Below are 25525 nucleotides of genomic sequence, written 5' to 3'. Positions count from 1 at the left end.
CTTGTAACCAAACTATTTTTCCCAGCTCCTAGGACCAGACTCTGTCTCCTGCCCTTAGGGTGCCCTACTTTAGGTTTACAAATTGGAACACAAGCTTGGTTTCCTGTTTCTCCAGCAGGATTTGGAAAATATGTTGATGCAGCTTTAAAAGCATACAAGAAGGCTCAGAAGCTTAGGTAGACTCTCTTTAGGTAGATTCAAGCAGCTTCTGGAAAACTGGGAGCTGTAGATGTTGGTTCTTAACTCTGGTTGCATATAAAATCACCTGGCGAGCTTTAGAAAAGCAAACCAATATCCAGGCCTCACCCCAGGAGAACTAAATCAGATCTCTAAGGGTGAGACATGAGGACTGTTACTGTTTTAAAAGCTCCCTGGATGTTTCTAATGTATACCCAGGATTGGGATGCCCTGCCCCACGAGGTGGGACCCAGCTGTAGGTCACAACAGTCGGCTGCCACCACGCCATCATTTTCAGCACTTGTTCATTTTTTTAAATCCAGTTTGGCACCTTTCTCTTGCAAGGACCTTGTGTCAGTCCGTTTTGCATTGCTATAAAAGGAATACCTGAGACTGGGTAATTTATAAAGAAAACAGGTTTATTTGGCTCATGGTTTTGCAGGCTGTACGAGCATGGTGCCAGCATCTACTAGGCTTCTGGTGAAGCCTCGGGAAGCTGTCACTCATGGTGGGAAGGCAAAGGGGAAGCAGTGTGTCATGTGGTGAGAGAGAGAGAGGAAGGGGTGCCACATTCTTTTACATAAGCAGCTCTCATGTGAACTAGTGGAGTGAGAATTCACTCATTACTGGGAGGACAGCAACAAGTCATTCATGAGGGTCCCACCCCATGACCCAAACACCTCCCACTGGGCCCACTTCCAACATTGGAGGTCATGTTTCAACATGAAATTTGGAGGAGACAAGCCTCCAAACCATACCAGACTAGTTCGTTCTTCAGAGAACTTGCAAGGTGTGATTAGAGACCCCAAAGTCTCCAGAAAACATTTCATATTGTCATATCCCCAAAACTAAGTCTCCTGCTGCCATCTTAGTTAAATACATGACATAAAATAGGAAAAAAAGAAGACCAGCTGCACCTTCAGATAAACCCAAAATAACACAGTCCTTCTGCCTAGTTATGACCCTCAAGAAAACTTGAGCAGGTCCTTAGTTTTGTTTAAAATATTTTTTTGTTTGTTTTACCCTCACCATTAACTGCTTGAGCTGACTCGACTAAACTACTTTACCAAACAGCCGCATTTACCACATGTGCTGTTAAACCAGGACAAGCCTTTTGGTTTCTAAAATGAATCTCATGCATGAATAGAGCTTTACCATCACTGTCTTTTTCTTTCTTTCTTTCTTTCTTTCTTTCTTTCTTTCCTTTCGTAACTGTAGTTTTCTGGCATTGTTTCTATTTGCATTTCTGGATCAAGTCTGGTTCCACTTCTGGTTTGAGGAAGGGCAGTAATTAATTCCCTATTAATAGCTGAAAGATATTCGCAGGGGCAATGGGGCAAGTAACAGAAGGGGTTTACCCGTCTTTTTTGTTTGTCTGTTTCTTTGGCTTGGGGAGTCTGACATCTTTTGTTGTTGAAATGTTAGTACAAATATTCTATAAAATGAAGAGACATGTTTTAGAAATGGTCTAAGCTGCCAACAAGATTTGATATGGGAAGAACCATCAGGTCATGTACAAGTATGTACCTAATTTGCAGTCAACCAATCTTCATGAGCTCTAGTTGAAATTAACTGGGGCAAAAGCCTTGGCTATCTTCTCCCTCTCGATTCTCTGGAAGCCGTGCTAATGGCTAGTTACCAGCAAAGCAAACTTTTCTTCCATGAGCTTCTATCACTCAAGAAACTTTCCTGTGCCTACTGAAAAGGCAAACAGCCTTTTGAGATCTGGAACGGCTGGACCCATGAGTTTTATATTCTGTGTTTATTTTTTACTTCCAGCCGAAGGTAGAAAATTCATGAAGCTACTGGTTCTTTTCCTGTGTGAAAAAAAGAATTGTTTTCTCTTCTGGCAAAATGAAAGTGATTAACCTCCCTTAATATAGTTTGTTTACTACATTTTGTATTTGTGGCTACCCCTCCCTTCTCTTCTCCTATCTCTCCTTTTCTTTTTCTCTCTCCTCATCTTTCAAAAAACCTTTCAGTGATTAGTGGGTTATAAAGCTCTTTTATTTTGTGTGTGGTCTATGGCTAACTGGTTCAGTCAGATCTAACATCAAAGAGGAGAAAATGAGCTACTTACATGATAAAGTTGCTTATGTTTAGCAGAAGACTTGTCTCGATTGGCATAGAGAACCAAAGAAACAAATAGCAATTTCAAATAATAATTTTAAAGGTTTAAAATAAATGTAAAAGTAATTGCAGAAAGAATGTGGAAAATCAAATTTAATGCTTTCAATATGAAGGTTCTTTAAGAAAAAAACTTCAAAAGCTTACTAAATCTATACTTCAGAGAAACAAGAAAGTTTAACTCTGAGATAAATTAGTGGCTTTGGTTATAGGTTACAAGATAAAAACAAAGGAATGAGAAGGGCCTTAAACACAATTTAAAGAGTTTTTAATATTTGATTTGTAAATCTAGAGGTGTACAAATTATAAATCTATCTAAAAGTTTAAAATATAGTTGTATGCCAGGTAAAAATTTTCATTCAAAATGATTATATTCTACTTGCTTTTAAATCACAATACAAAAAATAATACTCTAGCTTATATAAAACTTAGATTTATTTTCTCATGGAAAGCCTAAGTAATCTGAATGCTTTAAAGTTTTATGAGTCAAGAAAGTTATAGTTGTTACAAAAATGTAAAATTATTTGTCCAACTACATACTTTATACTTATGTTCCTCAAAAGGATTTATTCTTGTCAAAATTTTTAATTCTAAATATCATATATATGTCTGTATATATACATAGAAACATAGAAAATCTCTGCTTTTTAATTGAAATTTCCATAAGAGTAATCGTTTTAAAGTACATAATTCAATGGTATTTAATACATTCACAATGTTGTACAACTATCAACTCTATCTAGTTTCAAAACTAGATGTGGTTTTCATCACCCCAGAAAACCTCGTATACAATAAATAGCCACTCCCTAATCCTCCCTACGCCCAGCCACTGGCAACCACCAATCATCTGTCTCTATGGACTTTTCCGTTCTGAGTATTTCATGTAAATGGAATCATACAATATGTGGCCTTTTGTGTCTGGTTTCCTTTACTTAACATAATGTTTTTGAAGTTCATCCATGCTGTAGCATATTTCAGTATTTCATTCATTTTTATGACTGAATAATATTGTATATACCACATTTTATTTTTGTTTCCTTTTCCTTTTTTATTTTCTTTTTTAATTTTTCTTAATTTTATGAGGCAGGTTCTCACTATGTAGCCCAGGCTGGTCTCAAATTCCTGACCTCATGCAATCCTCCTGCCTCAGCCTCCTGAACTGCTGGAATTATTGGCACCTGCCACCCCATCTGGTTAGACCATATTTTGTTTATTCATTCATCCATTGATGAACATTTGGGTGGTTTCTACCTTTGGGCTATTGTGAATAGTGCTGCTATGAACAATCATGTACAAGTATTCGTTTGAGTACTTCCGTTCAGTTCTTTTGAGTATATACCCAGGAGTAGAATTGCTGGGTCATATAGTAATTTTATGTTTAACTTTTTCAGAAACCACCACATTGTGTTCCACAATGGCTGCACCATTTTACATTCTCACCAGCAGTGTGCAAGGATTCCAATTTCTCTGCATCCTTGCCGATATTTATTATTTTATGTGTTTGATTTTTTCTTTTACTTAGCTATTGTAGTGACCATAAGGTCATATCTCATTGTGGTTTTGATTTGCATTTTACTAATAACTAATGTTGTTGAGCATTTTTCATCTGCATTTTGGCCATTTGCATATATTTGGAGAAGTCTATTTCATGTTCTTTGCCCATTTTAAAATTGGATTGTTTGTCTTTTTACTGTTGAGTTGTAAAAGTTCTTTATTCTGGATACTAGGCCCCTAACAGATATATGGTTGCAAATATTTTCTCCCATTCTATAGGTTATCTTTTCACTTTCTTGATAATATTCTTTGACATTCAAAAGTTTTTAATTTTGGTGAAGTGCAATGTGTTTTTTCTTTTGTTGCTGTGCTTTTGGTGTCATATCTAAGAATCCATTACTAAATTCAGAATCCTAAAGATTTACTCCTATGTTTTCTGTTAAGAGTTTTACAGTTTTAGCTTTTATATTTAGGTTGTTGATCAATTTTGAGTTCAGTTTTGTATATGGTGTGAGGTAAGAGTCCAACTTAATTCTTTTATATGGGGATATCCAGTTGTCCCATGTCCATTTGTTTTATTGTTTTGGTTTTGGCTTTGGTTTGGTTTGGGTTTTTTTGAGGCAGGGTCTCACTCTATCACCCAGGTTGGAGTGCAGCAGTCTCACTCACGATCTCAGCTCACAGCAGCCTCCAACTCCCAGGCTCAAGTGATTCTCCCACTTCAGCCTCCCAAGTAGCTGGAACTACAAGCATGTGCTGCCACATCTGGCTAATTTTTTTGTAGAGACAGGGTTTCACTGTGTTGCCCAGGCTGGTCTCAAACTCCTGGACTCAAGCCATCCACCTGCCTCAGCTTCCCAAAGGGCTGGGATTACAGGCATGAGCCACTGCACCCAGCCTCTACCTCCATATTTTTTAAAGAAAGAATTTCTCTCACTAAATGGTTGTCTGACAAGCCTTTTTGTTTCTCCACAATACATTAGTTCAAATTATATTTTCAGAATCATTAATTAACTTTAAAACTTCAAACTAATAGAAAATCAAACTATTAGTACCTATCTTGTATTCCTAAAAACACTAGTTTTACTATACTCTTGTCATCAGTTAGCAGATTAAAAACGCATGTGTAAACTTGTCCCTTTAAGAATTGTTAAAGCTGTATTGCACTGTGTGCATGTGTGTGTATGTGTGATATATATGTGTGTGTGTGTGTGTGTGTGTGTATGTATATATATATATATATATGATGGATGCATTTTATGTGTTTTGTTTTAAATAAAATCCTCTGCTTGTGCCAAAACAAGACAACAACAGAAGACAATTTGAGGGGTTATACCACAAGTGCAGAAAGGAACAAAATGTAAATTTACTAGCCTGAATATAGTGAGTTTGAAAGAAGCCAAGAAATATGTCAACATTTTTTCAAAATTGGCCCAGTGATAATTAGTTTATCCATAGGGTGCAAAGAGCTTATGTGTCATTTACTGCAGATCACTATATCAATGGTAATCACAAATAATAAAAATAGAATTTGGGTTTCCTTCTGTTAAAATGAAAAATTTAAAGAATGAAAAAGATAAGTGTTACATAGTTTAACATGTCCAGGTATCAGTGGTTCCCTTTATTACTAAAACACTGTGTAACTCATTGTTTTTGGTTATACTTTTGAATCCATTTTAACAGGTCTTCAGTTTTGAAAAGCTACCATTCCTAATAATCATTTTTACCTACTGCTGTGTTTATTTAAAATATTACCTAAAACTATTTCCTATCTTCATGCATCTGTAACTAAGACTCATGGCGTGTTTCCTCTGACAAGTCTTTTTGATATTAACTTTCCCAAATTCAGGGCCAAAGTCAGAACACCAATGCTGTAAAGATATCTATTATACCTCAATTATCTTTGGAGTTTTTTAGTTGTCCATTGGACATGACAAAGATTTTTATCTCTTGCCTTGTAAGAAAACAGATAATATGGAGAGTAAAAAAAGAGATAATTGAAATAATCTGGCATTCTCTAGTTTTAAAATATTCAACACTCTTATGTCCACAATATGAAAAACCAGCAATTAAAAATAGAAGCTAAACATCTCTGTATTAATTATATATAAGTAAAATGTAATTAATGTAAATATTTCAGTACTTATGAAATTGTGTATCAGAAATACACGTGTTAATGTTCAAAGGTTGGCATGGTAACTGCAAATAAACAGATTAATTTTAAAAAGAGACAGCTTGGTTTTCTGCATAAATACTCTTGTCAATTGATGACAATCAGAATACATAGGGATAAATTAGAGACTCTGAAGATTTCACAACGTCCTCACTGTTTATGTGTTCTTAACCTCGGAACGAGCATCAGCGAAATCCTTACAAATGGATTGCTTATTGTATCTCAAGAGAGAATTTTTGTCTACATTCTGATATTAGGATTATTTTAATAAATTAAGCAAAACCTTTGAATCTTATCATTCACAAGCATTTTCTGCTTTTCCCCCACACTCACTGAAATACAAAAACAAATCAGAAATTGACGCTGGAAGAAATATCAAAGGAGCCTAAGTACTGAACCAGATCCTCAGACAGTTGAACCTACAGGGAATAGACTCATAGGTACAGGCTTCTCATTGTGAGCCAATATCTTCAACCCAGACTGCAAGACTGTACCAAGAGACGGAATCAGGATCCTGGAGCGTTTCCCCTTCAGACGCAAATGACTTCATGGAAACAGACTGTTTAGTCTAAGATCAACAAAATACAAATTGATTCCCTAGGACTAGACAAATGAAATGCAGTCATTTAATTGTGGTCAGGATTCTATTTTAAATAGGCATGGCAAGAAACCTCTTTTCTTCTTAATCTAGCACTGACCCTCAATTTGACAGATTATGCTTGTTCAAATTGGTGTGAAATCTTCTTTAAATGGTATCTTATTCCAACTGAGTCCTCAGAATTCAGGGAAAAAACTTTTTTGTCTTGCGGAAGATAATATAGACTACAAATTAATATAAGAATAATGATTTTATAAAAAATAATGAGATAGAACAATAATAACAATGATTTAAAATTATGCAAAGTGCCTTCACTAAATTCCTCTACTCTCTGTAACTGTAAATTATTTGCATAAGTTCAACAAGAATATGTTCCTTTTCCAGCCAGGGTACAATTGGATAAATCAAATCTACAACCACGATCATGCCAGAAACCTCCTCTAATTAGGTAAGACAAGCCCAGGGACTATGCCTCCACATGTGAGGAGTAAGGCCCTCGAGGACCTCCCATGAAATTGATCTACAGTCTGCTCCATGCCTTATGGAACCCCTGCCTCATAGGCAGGCAGGGGATATTGACAACAAAAAGATATCAGGGAAAGATGAGACTCTGATGCTTTTGAAAGTTAGAGGCACTTTAGGCAAAGGCTGGGCAAAGGCTGGTAGATGTGAATTGGATGGTTCTTGGTTCCTGATCTCAGTGGACCAACTGACAAGGAAAATAAAATACTTCTGAAATATAAAGGTAAATTATAACCTTAGGAATTTAACAAGGTCTCCAGCGCTAACTTTTAAGTCTTAATATCATGTTGCTCTAGCTTTATTAAAAGTGAAAAAAAAGGGGGGTCCTTGTGTAATGTGTAACACTCATTGCTCCCATGAAAATAAAAGTCATCAAATAAAACAAAACATCAAATTAATGATACTGAATTGGAAAATCACTAAGCATCTTATGTGACCAAACTGCACCTTAGGGACGGGGAATTTGAACAAAAGAGGGATCTCCTGGGGCAAAACTGATCCTTTGCTCTGCTTCACTGTGATTAAGAATATGACATAGTAGAATGAGGAAAAAAGGGGAAAGAGTTTGCACTCTGAGATAAGCCAAAAATAATAGGGTCGCTCTGTTGACATCTGGTCCCCCAGATAATAAAAACTTGAACAATTCCAACAACCCTGCCTGACTCTCTAAACCAAAAAAACAAACAAACCAAAAAATGGCTTTATCCCTGACTTTCACAATGCCAATATGTGTGAGTATGATGATCACGTGAAAAAGTTACTGTTTTCCACCAAAACGAAGTAATATAAATTTGACCACCTTGTAAGGCTGTGATTATCTTCCTTTATTTGGTTCTTTCTAAGGAGGATCAGTCCTTTTGAAATCTGACTCCCTTCACGTCTTAGTAAGTTAACTTTTCCTTGTTTCTTCTTTCTAAATGCTTTTGTCTGTTATTTTCTGTGCAGAAAATCGCCACACTTCAGTATTAACCAGACACTCGCACAGGGCAGAGTTACTCACTCTTTCAGGACATTTTTCACACAAGCCCATCTGGCAATGTCCTGCCAGGAAAAGGGACCACCCTGGCTGCCCTCCTTCTCCCTCCCTAGGGGCTTCAAAGTCACAGGCCTGAGTGTTCACTGTCAAGGGAGCACATAGATACTGTCACCGCAGCTGAGGACCAATTAGCTCTTTGGGGCTGCTGTTCTGCAGAGACCGAACTATAAAAAGGAGATCTGTTTATGTCACAGTTACCAAAGTGGACCCTTGGTTCCACTTGCTTAGGGACATTGCTCATTGTGTAGCACGTGTGAACTTCACTCTGTACATCCTTGGTCTCGTTCCATTTCCATAAGCTCATGTCCCGGTTATATTCAGGAAGCTCAGCCCCTGGTCCCCTGGAATGCGCTAAAGCAGAAAAGGAAAAAGCTGCACTGCTATTCTTGGTCAGCTTCATAATGAGGAGCTTCAGATTCTCTATAAAATGAAAGAGATTCAATTGGGTGAGGTCACCAGGTCACCAATCTCCCTGAGAACACTGCTATTCAGAGCAAACCTCCTTCCCAGAGGGGTCCTTAAAGTTTAACATCAGTCAACGGCAGCGAGACTCTGTGAGAACACAATCTGAAACTGAGCCTCTGTGTGCCGTCTATTATGGGGAGATCCGGTTTACCTTGTGTGCAATTTTAGATCATCAAAGGCGACATTGAGTGCTAGCTCCTAAATTTCAATCACAGCCTTAACCACCCTGTGATTTAGCCAGTAGCAGTTCTGTGGCTCTTGGAAAACAAAAGGCCACCTTCACAAGCCTGGGGAAGGGCTACCCTGCAGTGGAAGGCAGAGAAGCACACACAGTAAAAACCGTGCAACAAAAACATGTTTGCTGAGTTGCTACAGCAGAACATGGGATTGTGATGTCCCTGGTAGCATGCTGTCAGATATTTTTTTATATGGGACTTCTCTTTTAGTTTAGAATTTATGTAGTATGACACCTATCTTTTTAACACTTAACATCAAACTCAGTAAAAGTGAAAGTAGTACCCAAAGAAGAAAAAAGTGTGCCCTTCACATTGCTACCCACCGATGCATCCCAAAACAAGGACACATCTCAAATAAATCTTGCTGAGTGAAAAGGGCAGACACAATGAGTACATGTTGTTACGATTCCATGTAGATGAAGCCTAAGGACAGGTGAAATGAATCTGTGATGATAGAAATCAGGAAGTGGTTGCCTCTGAATGATGTTCTTGATCGGGAAGGGGAATGAAGGAGTCTGGGGTAACAGATACAGTTGTTTACATGGGTATATGCATATGCAAACATTCCTCAAGCTTGACAGTATATAAGTTATGCCTTGATTCTAAAAATTAGCCCTAAGGTTGGGATTTCTAAGACCACTCATTAAAGGCAGGTGGCGGATCCCCACTTCCTGGCCTACCCTCAGTCCTCTCCTGCCTGAATAGGCCCAATATTGCCCAGTGCTGCTTGTTGTCCCTCACGAGCGGTGGAGGTCCCACTGCTCATCTGGCCCATGGTTCCCCCGTATGGAAATTCTGGGACACAGCCAGGGCGCCCACTTTTCTCTGTGCTCACCCAGCTCATCCAGTCTGTGTTTTTCCCTCCTTTTGACCAAAATACTGCAGTGAGATTGCTGTCAAGATGAGACGGATGTGTTCTGGCATTTGCCTACCACCTCGGTCCCCCTCACCATTCCCCTTTGGAAATACACGTCCCCAGCCTGATGCGGTCTGACCTGCAGTCACTCCCTGCTTCTGACTCTGCAGTGACCCCGGGAACCTGCCCCACCCACTTTGCTGTCTGCTCTATTCAATTCCTTTTTCTTGGTTAATCACAACATCCATGCTCACTTGTGCCCTGTTTATGAGTCACTATACGTGCTGGAACCTGAATTGAAACTGGATTGCAAAACTCTTGTGCCAGATCATGACGGGAGTCTGACCTCGGCTCTCCCAGCTCATCCCTGGGCAGCCCCATAGCCCGTGCTTCTCCCCGTCTCTCTCACCCGTGAGGGCAGCTCTCTGATTTGATATGGGCTTTCAGTTATTAGGTTTCACTCTGGGTGTGCATAACAATACTAGGATGCTATCGGTTTAGTAGGCATTGGAATTGGGATGCTTAAGCAAAACAGGGAGAAACTTGGAGACATCTTTGGCAAAGCTCAGATGCAAAACTGTATTGAGAGATAAGCACTATTACAGGTTTCCTCTTCAGTGGGGTGACATTTTTAAATGGGAGCAGAGGAATTTTTTCCATTCGTTTCCTTCTATTAACAGCATCCCTTATAACATGCCCGAGATCTGAGGGAAACAGTCACCCGTGTTTTATTTTTGCCTCATACTATATAAATCAGAAGCAAGGTAAATTTCTGCATGTGTACTCCCCTGAGACCAGACAATGTTCCCTGAAACCTGGCACGCACCTTCAGAGCCCTGGCACTGGGTGTGAATTTCAAAATCATATTTTTCTCTCCAAATAATTGTCCTTGTCCATGCCCAGTCAGGTGTTTCCTCACATAAATCCCTAGCTTGAAATTAAAATCCAAACAGAAAGGAACTGCTACTCATTTTTTAACCATTTAAATAGAATAGCTTTCTGCATCCACATTAATTCTGTTTATAGGCTATGGAGGGTTTATATTTACTATGAATTCTTTATTTGTATTATGGTTTTATATTTGCAAAAATAATTTATGTTGTTTAATTCATCAGCCCTTATGGTACCTTTGGAAGAGCAGAATTATACTCCCATTTCGGAGACAAAAAAGCACAAATCAAGGTCATGTCTGAGAAAGGCTTTAAGAACTCAAGGCTTGCGTTTCCAATTTGTGTCTTCATTTGTAAGTTTTTCCAAATCCTTTGGTTCCGTGACCACTGCCTTCCCCTCAGCCACCCAAAATATTGTTGGGAACGCCATTCACTGTGACTCCATGGATGCCAGGGGAGCGGTGATCCTACAGAAAGCCCGGGGCTCCTTCACATGGCCCTCGAGGTTTCTGAAGAGAAAACCCTAGAATGCTTCAGGGTTTCAACTGTTGGAAACTCTCCCTGCTTTTCATTCCTCTAATCGCTTACAGACTCCAAAACCTCAAACGCTTATTTATCTTTTTGGCCCCTAAAGGTTCTCATAACACCAGCAGTGGACCAGAGCGGTCTAGTTGTAAGAATAAGCATTTTCTGGGTCCAGGGCTGGAATTATTAGGGAGGACCGTGGTGATGCATTCTACATTTCTTTTTTTGGAGACAGAGTCTTGCTCTGTCTCCCAGCCTAGAGTGCAGTGGCGCCATCTTGGCTCATTGAAGCTTCTGCCTCCCGGATTCGAGCGATTCTCCTGCCTCAGCCTCCAGAGTAGCTGGGATTACAGGAGGCCGCCACCACGCCCAGCTAGTTGGTTCAGGGTTTTCCATGGTGATTGACCCCATCTCTGGCACTCCCCCAATGTGGTTATGCTGCTGTCAGCAAAACACTCAGTAGGTCTGAGTTTTAGGGTCTCCTTCAATGTCAAAAGCCAATTCTTCTTGCCACTTACCTATTACCCAGGAAAATGTAAGGATTCATGCTGTTTACTCTTTCTTCTGTATGGTTAAATGTGAGAGACATGGGCATTTATTTCAACTTCAGGATGTCGCTGAGTTTCCCCGAAAACATTCTCTCGGGGTGAGGAAAAAAAAAAAAAAAAAACCCTTCCAGCATTGTTGATGCTAACGTTATCAATGGCTTTAAACATGCAATAGTTTCCGGATTTAGGAGGATCTTACTAACGCTACTCAGGGATGACATTGCCTTGGACAGGCAATCACCTTATTTCCTAACTAGATAAGGGCCTACACATTATTTTGTGAGAGAGAGACCAAAATTCTATCAGCCGTAAGGTAGGCTGGAGAAATCCCAAATCCTTTTTCTACCTTGTCACTGGGTTGCAAGACATTACCTACCGCTATTCCAATCGCTAATTGGTGCTTTCTGTTATACAACAAATGAGCTAAAACTCCTGAGTTGGTTTCATTTCCTTTAAAGTCTGCTCATTACTAAGAAGTATCAACCCTCAAGCTTATTAAAACCAGAGTGTGGGCTGCTTATCACCAGGGGCTGCGTCCTTCCACTGTAAGAGAACTCAATTTGCATCTCCCGGGATTTTCCCTCACCTCCTCCGGGGAGCTTGAGCGAGTCTCTGCAAGCTTCACTGGGACAGGGAGCAGACAGCATTTTATCCACGGATCCATGAATCATCACCACCACACATTCTCAGCAGCAAAACGGGCTTTCCACTACCTGAGGCTGTCTCTTAAATACAGACAATTCTCCACTTCTAAACACTGCATTTTCAAGCAATTGTTAGAAATGCAGAATGTGGCTGAGCTAGGGGGCTCCCGCCTGTAATCCCAGCACTTTGGGAGACTGAGGTGGGTGGATTACCCAAGGTCAGGCGTTTTGAGATCAACCTGGCCAATATAACAAAACCCCATCTCTACTAAAAATACAAAAATTAGCCGGGCGTGGTAGCAGGTGCCTGTAATCCCAGCTACTTGGGAGGCTGAGGCAGGAGAATTGCTTGAACCCGGGAGGTGGAGGTTGCAGTGAGCTGAGATCACGCCACTGCACTCCAGTCTGGGAGACAGAGCGAGACTCTGGCAAAGGAAGGAAGGAAGGAAGGAAGGAAGGAAGGAAGGAAGGAAGGAAAGGAAGGAAGGAAGGAAGGAAGGAAGGAAGGAAGGAAGGAAGGAAAGGAAGGAAGGAAGGAAGGAAGGAGGGAGGGAGGGAGGGAGGGAGGGAGGGAGGGGGAGGGAGGGGAGAAGGAGGGAGGGAGGGAGGGGGGGGGAGGGAGGGAGGGAGTGAAGGAAGGAAGGAAGGAGGGAAGGAAGAAGGGAGGGAGGGAGGGAAGGAAGGAGGGAAGGAGGGAGGGAGGGAGGGAGGGAAGGAGGGAGGGAGGGAGGGAAGGAAGGAAGGAAGGAAGGAAGGCAGGCAGGCAGGCAGGCAGGCAGAATGCATCACCGCAGTCCTCCCTAACAATTCTGTCTCTGGATCCAGAAAATTTTTATTCTTACAACTAGACAGCTCTGGTCCACTGCTGCTGTTGTGAGAACCATTAGGGGACAAAAAGATAAATAAGCGTTTGAGGTTTTGGAGACTGTAAGCGATTAGAGGAATGAAAAGCAGGAAGAGTTTCCGGCAGTTGGAACCAGGAGAGAAGCAGCAGTGAGAAATATTCTGCCTGCACACTGAATGACTGGATGGGCCCACATGATCCTCTGTAACTCTGCCTAGAAATAGTCATGCTCTGTTGTTGACCTGTTGTTAAGAAGCTGCTCCCCCTGGTGTCGGGAACACCCTGCACGTGTCCACATAAGCCCTGCAGGCAGGGGAGACGAGCCGCAGCTCCTCTGAACCGGCAGAACACCTTACGGCCCTCCCTGGAAGGCCCTCTCCCCTTCCCTGCCTGTCTCTTCTGGGAGGCTGTTAGGGGAATATCGCAACCGGGGGCCTATTGTGGGGAGGAGGGAGGGGGGAGGGATGGCATTGGGAGTTATACCTGATGTAAATGACGAGTTGATGGGTGCTGACGAGTTGATGGGTGCAGCACACCAACATGGCACAGGTATACATATGTAACAAACCTGCACGTTGTGCACATGTACCCTAGAACTTAAAGTATAAAAAAAAAAAAAAAAAAAAAAAGAAGGTTATTTCCCATCATCTCCCAGGCTGTGAATAAGAATGAGGTTTCCTTCCTTGCCCTCTTGGAAAGAAAAAAAAAAAACTGCAGATGATGAATCTGCTTAGCTGCCGTCTAAGACTGGGCTCTCAGCAACAGGGTTCCTCCCAATTCAAGCTGCAGTCATGGTTCCTTCTGCCTTGGTGTCCTGCTCTTTCACGTGCGGGAAAAGGACCGTGGGGACCTGGCACTTTGATGGGTCTTTCCTTTCTCTCTAGGTAAGCAACACACTGAGAGTGTCTCATTGTACTTCTACTGTCCAATCAGTCAGAACTTGGCCTTAACCACTCCTGTGCCCGACACATGTTAGTTATTTAAGATCCATTTGGGTAAGAGGTAATTCTTTTGAAAATCCAAATCATTATAGGATCACCATGGGTAACTTTTTTTTTTTTTTTTTTTTTTTTTTTTTTTTTTTTTTTAATTTATTTATTATTATTATACTTTAAGTTGTAGGGTACATGTGCATAACATGCAGGTTTGTTACATATGTATACTTGTGCCATGTTGCTGTGCTGCACCCATCAACTCGTCGTTTACATCAGGTATAACTCCCAATGCAATCCCTCCCCCCTCCCCCCTCCCCATGATAGGCCCCGGTGTGTGATGTTCCCCTTCCTGAGTCCGAGTGATCTCATTGTTCAGTTCCCACCTATGAGTGAGAACATGCGGTGTTTGGTTTTCTGTTCTTGTGATAGTTTGCTAAGAATGATGGATTCCAGCTGCATCCAAGTCCCTACAAAGGACTCAAACTCATCCTTTTTGATGGCTGCATAGTATTCCATGGTGTATATGTGCCACATTTTCTTAATCCAATCTGTCACTGATGGACATTTGGGTTGATTCCAAGTCTTTGCTATTGTGAATAGTGCTGCAATAAACATACGTGTGCATGTGTCTTTATAGCAGCATAATTTATAATCCTTTGGGTATATACCCAGTAATGGGATGGCTGGGTCATATGGTACATCTAGTTCTAGATCCTTGAGGAATCGCCATACTGTTTTCCATAATGGTTGAACTAGCTTACAATCCCACCAACAGTGTAAAAGTGTTCCTATTTCTCCACATCCTCTCCAGCACCTGTTGTTTCCTGACTTTTTAATGATTGCCATTCTAACTGGTGTGAGATGATATCTCATTGTGGTTTTGATTTGCATTTACCATGGGTAACTTTTTGACAGGAAGGGGAGCAGTTCATAGAGCCCTCTGTGCGTACGTTCGCTCAGAAAAACGTAACTGCACAAATATTTGTATACATTTTCTAGAAGGGTATATATATACTCCATGGATCTCGGGCAGAAACCTCTGCTGTCAAGGGATTTAGGTCCAACCAATCACTCAAGCCATGAAATAAAATAGTATTACCAGACTGACGTTCTCATATTTATGAGGCACCATGCTAAGCAGTTGAGTTGCAGCAATGGACAAAGACTGCCTGTCCTCATGGAACATACAACTGGCCGTCCCAATGCAAAAGGCAGACACTAATCCCACAGTCATAGACATCAACACAAGTGCAGCTGCATGGTACCATGAGGACTTACAGGAGGATCTGAACCAGCCAGGGACACCAGAAAAGCATGCCCTGAGAAAATGTGATTGAGCTGAAAGAGGGAGGGTGGCAAAAGCAGAGAGGGCTGCATGTGCCAACGTCCTATGGCAGATGGCACCAGGGAATCTGCAGGGAGGGGGCCCATGTGGCTGGGGTGCAGGGAGCAAGGGACAGTGTGGATGAGCAGAGGCAGGAGAGGTGTGAGAGGGGCAGCCACACAGGTCCTTCTGAGCCTCAGTAAAGGATTCTCCACGCTGTGAGAAAAAATGAGAGGACTTTCAACTAGAGGCGGGTGGGTGGGCATGCTGACCTGATTTGATTTGTGTTTGAGGCTGGACTGCAGTACAGAGGATGAGCTAGATGGGGCTGCAGCAGACATGGGAGAGCCCTTGGGGCCCTACGTTGGGAGACCAGGTGTGAGATTAGAGAACTGTTAGAGTCGGAGGGAAGGGAAAGATTTGAGAGCTATTTCTAAATATTTTTAAATTGTTCATTACTATGGCTACATAGTAGTTGTACATATTCATGGGCTGCACGTGATATTTTGCTACAAACATACAAGGTATAACGATCAAATGTGGGTAAGTGTGGTATCTATCACCTCAAGCATTTATCACTTCTTTGTGTTAGGAACATTCCAATTCCACTTTTTCAGTTATTTTAAAACACCTAATAAATTATTGTTAACTATAGTTGCCCTATTGTGCAACTGAACACTAGGTCTTATTCCTTCTATCTAACTGTATTTTTGTACCTACTAACCATCCTTTCTCTAGCTCCTGCTCCATACTTCCCTTTCCAGCCTCTGCTAACCAGCATTCTGCTCTCTATCTCCATGAGTTCAATTTTTTTTAGCTCTCACATATGAGTGAGAAGACGCAGTATGTGTCTTTCTGTGCCTGGCTTATTTCACTTAACATGATGTCCTCCAGTTTCATCCTCATTGTTGCAAATGACAGGATTTCATTCTTTTTAAGGCTGAATAATATTCCATTATGTATATGTACCACATTTTCTTTATCCATTCATCCACTGATGGACACTTAAGCTGATTCCATATCTTGGCTAATGTGAATAGTGCTGCAACAGACATGGGGATGCAGGTATTTCTTAAATGTATGGATGTCTTTTCGCTTGGATACATACCCAGCAGTGGTGTTGCTAGATCACATAGTAGTTTATTCGAGAGCTGATACGGTTTGGATCCCCCCCCAAAATCTCATGCTCAGTTGTAACCCTCAGTGTTGGAGGTGGGGCCTGGTGGGAGGTGAATGTACCATGGGTGTAGTTTCTAATTGTTTAGCTCCATTTGCCTAATACTGTTCTCATGATAGTAAGTGAGTTCTCATGAGATCTGGTTGTTTAAAAGTGGGTAGCATCTCCCCCACATTTTTCCTCCTGCTCTGGCCATGCGAAACGTCTCACTTCCCCTTTTGCCTTCTGCCATGACTGTAAGTTTCCTGAGGCCTCCTTAGAGGCCAATCAGTTGCCAGCATCATGCTTCCTGTACAGCCTGCAGAACCGTGAGCCAATTAAACCTCTTTTCTATATAAATTACCCGGTCTCAGGTATTTCTTTATAGCAATGTGAGAACAGGCTAATACAAGAGTCATTTAGGAGATAAAAGTGGTAGGACTTAACGGAGACATGCTGGGCAGGTCTGAGCATTGTCAGTGGAGAGGAAAAGTTAGTAACTGGAGCGTGGGGCGCTCCGAGCTGTGGGTCCCGCAGCTGTGGAATGAGGAGCGCAGGAGGAAATGCATCCCCCTCCTGTTTTTTAGAGTCACTTGGCATTGGGAGGATTTCATAATGCTGACTTTTGCCTTCGCTGCCTTTCCTACCTCCTTGCATTGCCCCATCAATCCTCACTCAGATGGTACCTGCTTGCATTTCTTATGGGTATAGATTCCAGAATTAGAAAGAAAACAGATGGCCCAACTAACACCTTCTTTTCACCGGAGGTTTGGAGGTGAAAATACTGCCCAAGATTTTAGATGTTGATGTTTCAAATAAACAAGACATTTATTCCCCCAAAATGTATCCTGTTGACCACTAATCCCCTGAGATGCCCTTCAAATGTTTGCAAAAATAAACTTGTTACACACTTTGTATTGTCGTCTTTTTGGGGTATATATGATGCTCATTAGCATGTTAAAGTCTCAGCAGAGTCCTGCAGCAAAGAAACACTAAATCCTGATTTCCTAAAGTGAACTCTTTTACCCTAACTCCTGCTACTATTCCAGGCGCACAACTCAGGAAACCCATCCTCAGACCTCACTATGATTTCCCTTTTTTTATCTTTATTAAAAAACCCTGAATGCTTTAATAGTAAAAATATATGTTTATATTTCTCTCTTTTAAAAGATATTTAATAACAGGCCAGGCACAGTGGCTCACACCTGTAATCCCAGCACTTTGGAAGGCCTAAGGCAGGCAGATCACTTGGGGTCAAGAGTTCAAGACCAGCCTGGCCAACAAGGCAAAACTCTGTCTCTACTAAAAATACAAAAATTAGCTGGAATGGTGGCGGGCACCTGTAATCCCAGCTATTTAGAAGGCTGAGGCATGAGAATTGCTTGAATCCAGGAAACGGAGGCTTCAGTGAGCCAAGATCATGCCACTGCACTCTAGCCTGGGCAACAGAGCAGGACCCTGTCTCAAAAAAAAAAAAAAAGATATTTAATAACAATACTTCAGAAGACTGGATTTAACTGCCCTGCCTTCTCCCTCCTGCCAGTTGTCCACCCTGGCACAGACACATGAAGGTGAAGGCCCCTGGAAAGAAACGTCCCCCTTGGCTGTGACCTGTGGTTCCAGGGTGAAGACACTCTACTCCTTGCAAGGTCAACAGAAAAGCTGTTCCCTCCTGTTCACTGAGCCATCCTGCATCCTGAAGTAGACTCTCTCAGTCATGTGGATGAACAGGCCTGTGCCCACCACACGTGGGACCATTCTGGCAGCTCTGTTCACTTCACCCCATTTATGTACCTGGTCAAACTTCCAGTCCAAGATAAAATTCCCATTATCTGTCACCACTGGACCTGCCTTGTTGACAGCCATTTGGAATTCAACCACACCCCTAAACTTCTGGCTCATAGCTCAGCTCACTGGGACGAAGGCACTGGGATTCCCTTGTGCCACTGATCCCCAAGGTTCTTTGTATCTTTCCTGATGACAGGAAAGAAGCTGACAGGCCTGGAAGGAAGTGGGAATGCAGACCAGGTCAGAATCTCCTGCTTCACCTTTCAGCTACTTGCTGCACAGCATGGACACTTGTAGAACCACTTCCAGTTCCCAGCACATTTTTATTCCTCAAGTGGTTCTCCACCACCCCGTGTCCCACCAGTTCTTAGCCTCCTCGACCTTGGACATCATGGAGGGGGGCCAGGCAGAAGCTGTTGGAGTTCCCATAGCTGGTGCTTGTGCTGCCAGCACTGTAGCAGGTACTGGACTGTGTATGCCCTGAGAGCTGCACATAGGAACCCTGGAGGTACCAGCTGTTTCCACCTCCTCTGGAGGATGCACCCACAGCCCACCCCAGAGCAGCACCAGGAGCCACCTGTAGAGGTCACTGAAGGGCCCGGGGCACTGTCTCCTGATGCCTCACTCTGGCCATCTGCTCTGTGATTTCTGTCGTCTCATTACATTAGGGCCTGGAGAAGTTTCTCGGGCTGTTGTTTTTGGCATGCTCCCTCGATTCTTAGTCTCCAGGGTTGGGAAGCTGCTCTCTTGCTCCCACTGAAGCATCCCACCCCTTCTCACCCCTTCAAAGTGCTCCATGCTCCACAATCACCCAGTTGCTCCTCAGTTGCTTTCAAATCAAATGTCCGTTGCCTCGGTACAACCACTATCAGCTCTCATAGAGGAAACGCAGTCTGCGCCAGGCGATCCATGCTGATGATGAATGACTAATAGCCCACCACATCCTGTCCCTAGAAGACACATCTTATCCCAAACAATCCCTGCCGTTGTGATTTTTCATAAACCGACACATGTAGGCCACACCAGGGGCAGAGGTTTTGGGGGCAAAGGAAACACCATAAAAAACCAACCAGCCCTGATGACTTCCTCTAAGTGACTTCTTCTCTTCAAAAATCTGCTTTTTCTACTCTTGAAATCACAGGATCTATAAAATATTTCCATTATCTAGTCACCCGCTACCCCAGGAGCACCAATGGGTGTGAGCAGCAGAGAGAGCTGTTCATGTTTCTGGAGGCTGTGGAGGGAAGGGGGTAGGGGACGAGGCCTGTGATCTAGACGGGTTATGCATGCGGCGCTCACCAGCTCTGGTCTGTTTGTGACAATGCTTACCACTGTGAAGTCCTCCAAACCCTATGGGAAGACAAGAATGATGCTCATGTACTAGTTACGTAATAACACAAACACTTATGTCTTCGTGCGCCATATTTTTTCATCTGAGATGAGGCAGGTATTGTCTTTGCAAGCACTGACGGCACCTGTCGGCTTACGTGGATGATTCCGTCAGACATCCCTGGATCTTTTCCCTTTGCTTAGCTTCTCTTTGTTCATTCCTCCAGCCTGTCATAAATGTGACTCAACTTTTTCCTTTCCTTTTTTTTTTTTTTTTCGTTTTGAAACGCAGTCTGTCTCTGTTGCTCAGGCTGGAGTGCAGTGGCACAAGCCTGGTTCACAGCAGCCTTGACCTCCTGGGCTCCAGCAATCCTCTCACTTCAGCCTCCTGAGTAGCTGGGACCACAGGCATGCACTACCACACACATGTATGATTATAATCAATATTTGTTTTTGTTTTGTTTTTATAGAGATGGGGTCTCCCTATGTTGCCCAGGCTGGTCTCAAACTCTCCAGCTGAAGCAATCCTCCTGCCTTGGCCTCCCAAAGTGCTGGAATTACAGGTGTGAGCCACTGCGTCCTGCTGTGACTCAGCTTAATCAGCTATTCTAGGTTTCTCAGGGATTCCTTGTCTTCTCCTGAGTTAGAGAGAAGCTACCAGGTGTTTCTTGAGAGCACATTGCACCCTCTACTACAAAGAAACATTTTGTCTGTTCTCTTCCAATTGGCTGGGCAGGGACCACATCCTTCAGAAGAACTTGGGAGGTTCCTTCTATGCTAATCCAATGGTCTCTTTTCTGAGAAGTGTACATTCTCCTATTTCTTGCTGTCACAAACTCTTGATCATCAAGCAGATTGTCTAAGACCTCTATTTTTTTTTTTTAATTATCTTTCCTTCCCTTTATTCTATGACAATATTCCTTCACATCTTAAGGTGAATGACTGCTTTCTGTCCTTACAACCTTCTCTGTATTTCATTCAGCCTTCACCTAATTCTCCCACTCCAATTTTTGATGCTCCGACAATAATGTCAGCTGCTTCTAAGAATTCCTTCAGGAGCTTCAGTCAAGAGTGAGGACTCTATCTGCCTCTCTGTCTCTTTTTGTCTCTCTCTTTCTCTCCATCTTTCTGCCTCTTTCTGTCTCTGCATCTTCCTCTCTCTCATACACTCATACACACACACACACACACACACACACACACACACACGACCCAGAATTCTTAGACCCCACATCAGGAAATACTCTTAGAAATATGGCTAGTACCTGGTATAATTTAAGCAGAACAACAGGACCTAAGGCCTGAGAGCATTCCTGGAAACAGAAGATCCTATTATTGCCAACAGTTTGAAATCTTCAAGTGCTCACATTTTTCAAGCCACTTTGCCAAACAGCTAAAAATGATGCAAGTCTGCACTATTTCAAGTCATAGTTCCAAAGTTCTTTATGAGAGGGGTTATCTCTGGCATGTGTCCAGATGGATGGGAAAATGCCAGCAAAACATGGCAAAAAGTACGTGGCTAGCTTAGATGTAGAAGAGGGAACAAGTTTAATGAGTTCTAGGTATAAATCATCCACGCTAGCTATTTTATCGCTCTTCCCCTGGAATAACAGTGTCTTAAACTTCTCTGGGATTGGCCCAGATAGAACGTACATAGAGAGAATCATTACTCCGTAGGCTAGAGCCACAATGAGAAGAGCTGTGGTTTTTTTCTATGAAGTGAGCAAGGTTGTCTGCACTGGACACGGTGTTCACAAAGTATAGACTGAGAAGAAAGGGGTGGAAATCAATCAAGCATCATTTTAAAGAAAGAAAACCTCAAAGGCCTGCCTTAATTCCAATACTTTGCTAGAGTCCCATTCCCTCAAAAAATACAGTTGTTTACCTTTTAGTTTTCCATGCCTTGTTGCTTCAAGCCTAAGGAAATGACTTCTGTTTCGGTTCAGTTGACCTTGCCTGAAGTTATGCACACGTGGACAGCCATGAGGACTAAGGAACAGCGAATCCTATGGACGCTTTTTCTTTTATTTATTTATTTTGAGACAGAGTCTTACTTCGTCACCCAGGCCGGAGTGAAGTGGTACAATTACGGCTCACTGCAGCCTTGACTTCCCTGGCTCAAGTGATCCTCCCATCTCAGCCTCCCGAGCAGCCAGGACTCTAGGTGCACATCACCACACTCGGCTAATTTTTTTTTTATTTTTGTAGAGATGGGGTCTTCCTATGTTGCCCAGGCTGGTCTCAAACTCCTGGGCTCAAGATATCCTCCTGCCTCGGCCTCCCACAGTGCTGGGATAACAGGTGTGAGCCACCATGCCCAGTCTATGGACCCTTTCTGGAAAAGATGGTTGGTTTGGAAATTTGACAGTGAAGCCCAAGGAAGGGAGGATTTGAGTATGAGAGGTTCGGTCCACTTATTCCTCCAGTCTCTGGCGTAACGCACATCCCTGCCAAATTAGTGGGAGAAGCATACACTGAGACAAAACTCTCTTCAGTACTTCCCTTCTCCACACTCCTGGTATCAAAGGCCTTCAGCAATTTTCCCATCTGCTTATTGAAAATCAATTATCTGTTCATTCCTTCATACAATGACAAGGGTCTAGGTGTACAGGGGAGTATGCAGTATTAAAATAAAGAGAGAAAGAGTGTAAAGGTAACTCTTCAACTCTCAACCCTCTGGATCTTCGTAGCCCAAATCACTAAGGGAAATTTCCAGACCCCTCACTTTTGAGCCACAGGTTATAGGTTATCACAGGTGATCTGTCTAAGAACTATCTTAGATTGACCTTGTAAATAATGATAATTCCTTATAATAAAAGAAGGGAATCAGACCACTGTTGACCTTTCTATCTCTGCAATGTGCTGATTCCGGGGAGATTTAAGGTTGAAGTCCAGCCATAGGAGAAATTTCTTTTTTCTTTCCTTTTCTTTTCTTTTTTTTTTTTAATGGAGTCTTGCTCTGTCACTCAGGCTGGAGTGCAGTGTCACAATCTCAGCTCACTGCAACCTCCGCCTCCTGGGTTCAAGCGATTCTCCCACCTCAGTCTCCCGAGTGGCTAGGATAACTGGTCTGTGCCACCACATCCAGCTAATTTTTGTAGTTTTAGTAGAGATGGGGTTTCACCATGTTGGCCAGGCTGGTCACAAACTCTCGACCTCAGGTGATCCACCTACCTTGGCCTCCCACAGTGCTGGGACTGCAGGCGTGAGCCACCATGCCCAGCCCATAGGAGAAATTTCTAAAGGCTTAGAAATAAAGCAGGCAGCCAGCCAGGCAGACCTCACTAAGGAGGCAAGATTGTAGCCCACAAAGAAGCCACACAAAACAGATGCTTTCCTAGCTCCCCAAGACTCCACCTGGTCCAAGGTATCATGGTGGGGTAATTCTAGGTGTGGTAGGCAGTCTCCAAGACAGCACTCAATGATTCTTTCTCCTGGCATGTCCTCCTCTCCCACATTGAATAGGGCTGGCCTGCAGAGCAAGAGGATGTGCAGAATTGATGGTCAGTGGCACCCATGCTCATAAAAGACATTGTGTCTTCTGTTTCTCTTCCATCACTCACTGTGGGAGAACCCAGTTGCCACGTCACAAAGACACTCAAGTACCCCATGGAGAATTCTGCATGGTGAGGAAGTGAGGCTTTCTGCCAAAAAGCAGCATCAGTTTACCAACCCTGTGAGTGAGCTTTCTTATTCCACGGGCCAGGCGCTGTGGCTCACGCCTGTAATCCCAGCACTTTGGGATGCCAAGGTGGGCGGATCACTTGAGGCCCGGAGTTTGAGACCAGCCTGACCAACGTAGTGAAACGCCGTCTCTACTAAAAATACAAAAAATTAGCGAGGCGTGGTGGCGGCGCCTGTAGTCCCAGCTACTCGAGAGGCTGAGGCAGGAGAATGGCGGGAATCTGGAGGCGGAGCTTGCAGTGAGCCGAGATAGCGCCACTGCACTCCAGCCTGGGCGACAGAGCAAGACTCTGTCTCAAAACAAACAAACAAACAAATACAAAAATTAGCTGGGCATCGTGGCCAGCACCTGTAATCTCAGCTACTTGGGAGGCTGAGGCAAGAGAACTGCTTGGACCTTGTGGGGGGAGGTTGCAGTGAGCCAAGCGCGCACCACTGCACTCCAGCCCAGGCAACAGAGCAAGACTCCATGTTGGAAAAAAAAAAAAAAAAAAAAGAAGTGGATCTTCCAACCTCACTCAAGCCTTCAGATGCCTGTAGCCCTGGCCAACATCACAAGAGAAGCTGAACCAGAACCATCTCACTCCTGACTCTCAAAAACTGTGACACAATGGATGCTTGCTATTGTTTGCAGCTGCTAAGTTTGGGGACAATTTGTTATGCAGCAAAAGATAAATACTATACTAGGTCTATTACTAAATACAAAATCATGGTGATCACAGCTCAGAAACACGGAGAAATCTTTATACATATGAACCTTCCCTGAATACCTGGAAGTAACCATACCAATTCTGTCACTGCCCTCCACGGAGTCTCCGAGTTATCTTATCCTCTCAGGATTTAACAGTGTCAAAGATTTGGAGTGTGAGGGACAGTAGCAGTACCAATCTACATGACAGAGTGCAGATGGGTAGAAACAAATATAAGACAAATAGAGGGCCTGGTTAAGCAGATGAAAAAAGGGTGGTGCATTCGATCTTTCCTCTGTTACCAATGTCGTGGGTTAATTTCCTCAACGAGTTGTCAAAGTAATGTCTTTGTCCAAAGGCACCTGGAAAAGGAGCTGACCTTCCCCTAATAAGTCACCCTCAAGTATCAGCCCCACTGCACCCCTTGTCAATATCAGGTATTCAGCCTTACAAAAAACTCCACAAAAGTTATCCATCCAAACTCTTATCCCTCAGTTTGACTCCTAAAATCTCCTAAAATGATGTTGATACAAGTTTTAAAAATAATAACTTGTTTCACCTCTTTAGCCCATGTTATTTTGGAAATGTAAAAGCATATTTACAAATGTTCATCCATTCCAGAGTCATCAAAATCCGGTTGATTTTATCTGTGCAATATTGTTGAGTTAATTTATTCACTGGAATCAATCTAATTTCCAAAGATTCCCTGGGCCTGCCCAGAGGCACTGAATGCAACAAACACTTACACAAATAGCAGCAAAAGGGCTATGACCATGTTTAGTTTGGTGCTGTCTGGACTTCAAAGTCACCCAGAGTTCTGGCAACAGCCCCAAAAGTAATTTTCCCAAACACTGACCAAGGAACTTCCCCCTAAGATTAAGCTTCAGAATGGAAAAATAAATATTGAAAATAATAAGGGGAAAAATGTAGTCCCTACCCTCAAAGAAGATTTCTAAAAATCAATGCCAAGTAGTTAATAAAAACCCAGCAAACCAAAATGTTAGGAAATGACAGAGGCGCGTTCTAAGTCTCATTGAAAGGGTAAGGATCCTGAAAAGGCCTCTGGCAAAATATTTGCACACTTAACGTTGCTGACATTTCTTGCAGATTCCATTAGTTTGCATTTAAAACACAAGAAAATTAGGAGCAAAGTGTAGGCCTAAGTATTTTTCCTCCAACTTCTCATTCTACGGTGCATGGTTAGTACTTGAATGGGCAGTGCAAGTTGAAGTCCCTGAGAGGCGCCCAAGAAGGGACAGAGCATCGATGACATCTTCAGCTAACCAGCAGTTAACAACCACTTGTGAATTGGATCATCTGACACTGATAACACCTTGTGTTCCTAGAAAGTAGGGACTCCCATAGGTACATGGTAATAACAAACAACTTGGAAATGTTCCCCACTTCCTTGAAAATGGAGAGTATTGAATGCTTTTGAAGTTGCAAAAAGAGGTTGGCCAGCCAAGTGAGGTGCTAAATCTGTAT

At 42.6% G+C, this 25525-nt stretch overlaps 1 pseudogene; it reads right to left on the bottom strand.

The window, feature by feature from the left end:
- Positions 1–18186: 18186 nt before the first annotated feature.
- On the bottom strand, positions 18187–18728 carry LOC126941013 (ribose-5-phosphate isomerase-like; annotated as a pseudogene).
- Positions 18729–25525: the final 6797 nt, after the last annotated feature.

Source organism: Macaca thibetana, chromosome 18 (assembly GCF_024542745.1).
Source record: "Macaca thibetana thibetana isolate TM-01 chromosome 18, ASM2454274v1, whole genome shotgun sequence".
In the NCBI taxonomy this organism is placed as follows: Eukaryota; Metazoa; Chordata; class Mammalia; order Primates; family Cercopithecidae; genus Macaca; species Macaca thibetana.
The sequence above is the reverse complement of the archived record's forward strand: the minus strand, read 5'-3'. Positions and strand labels throughout refer to the sequence as shown.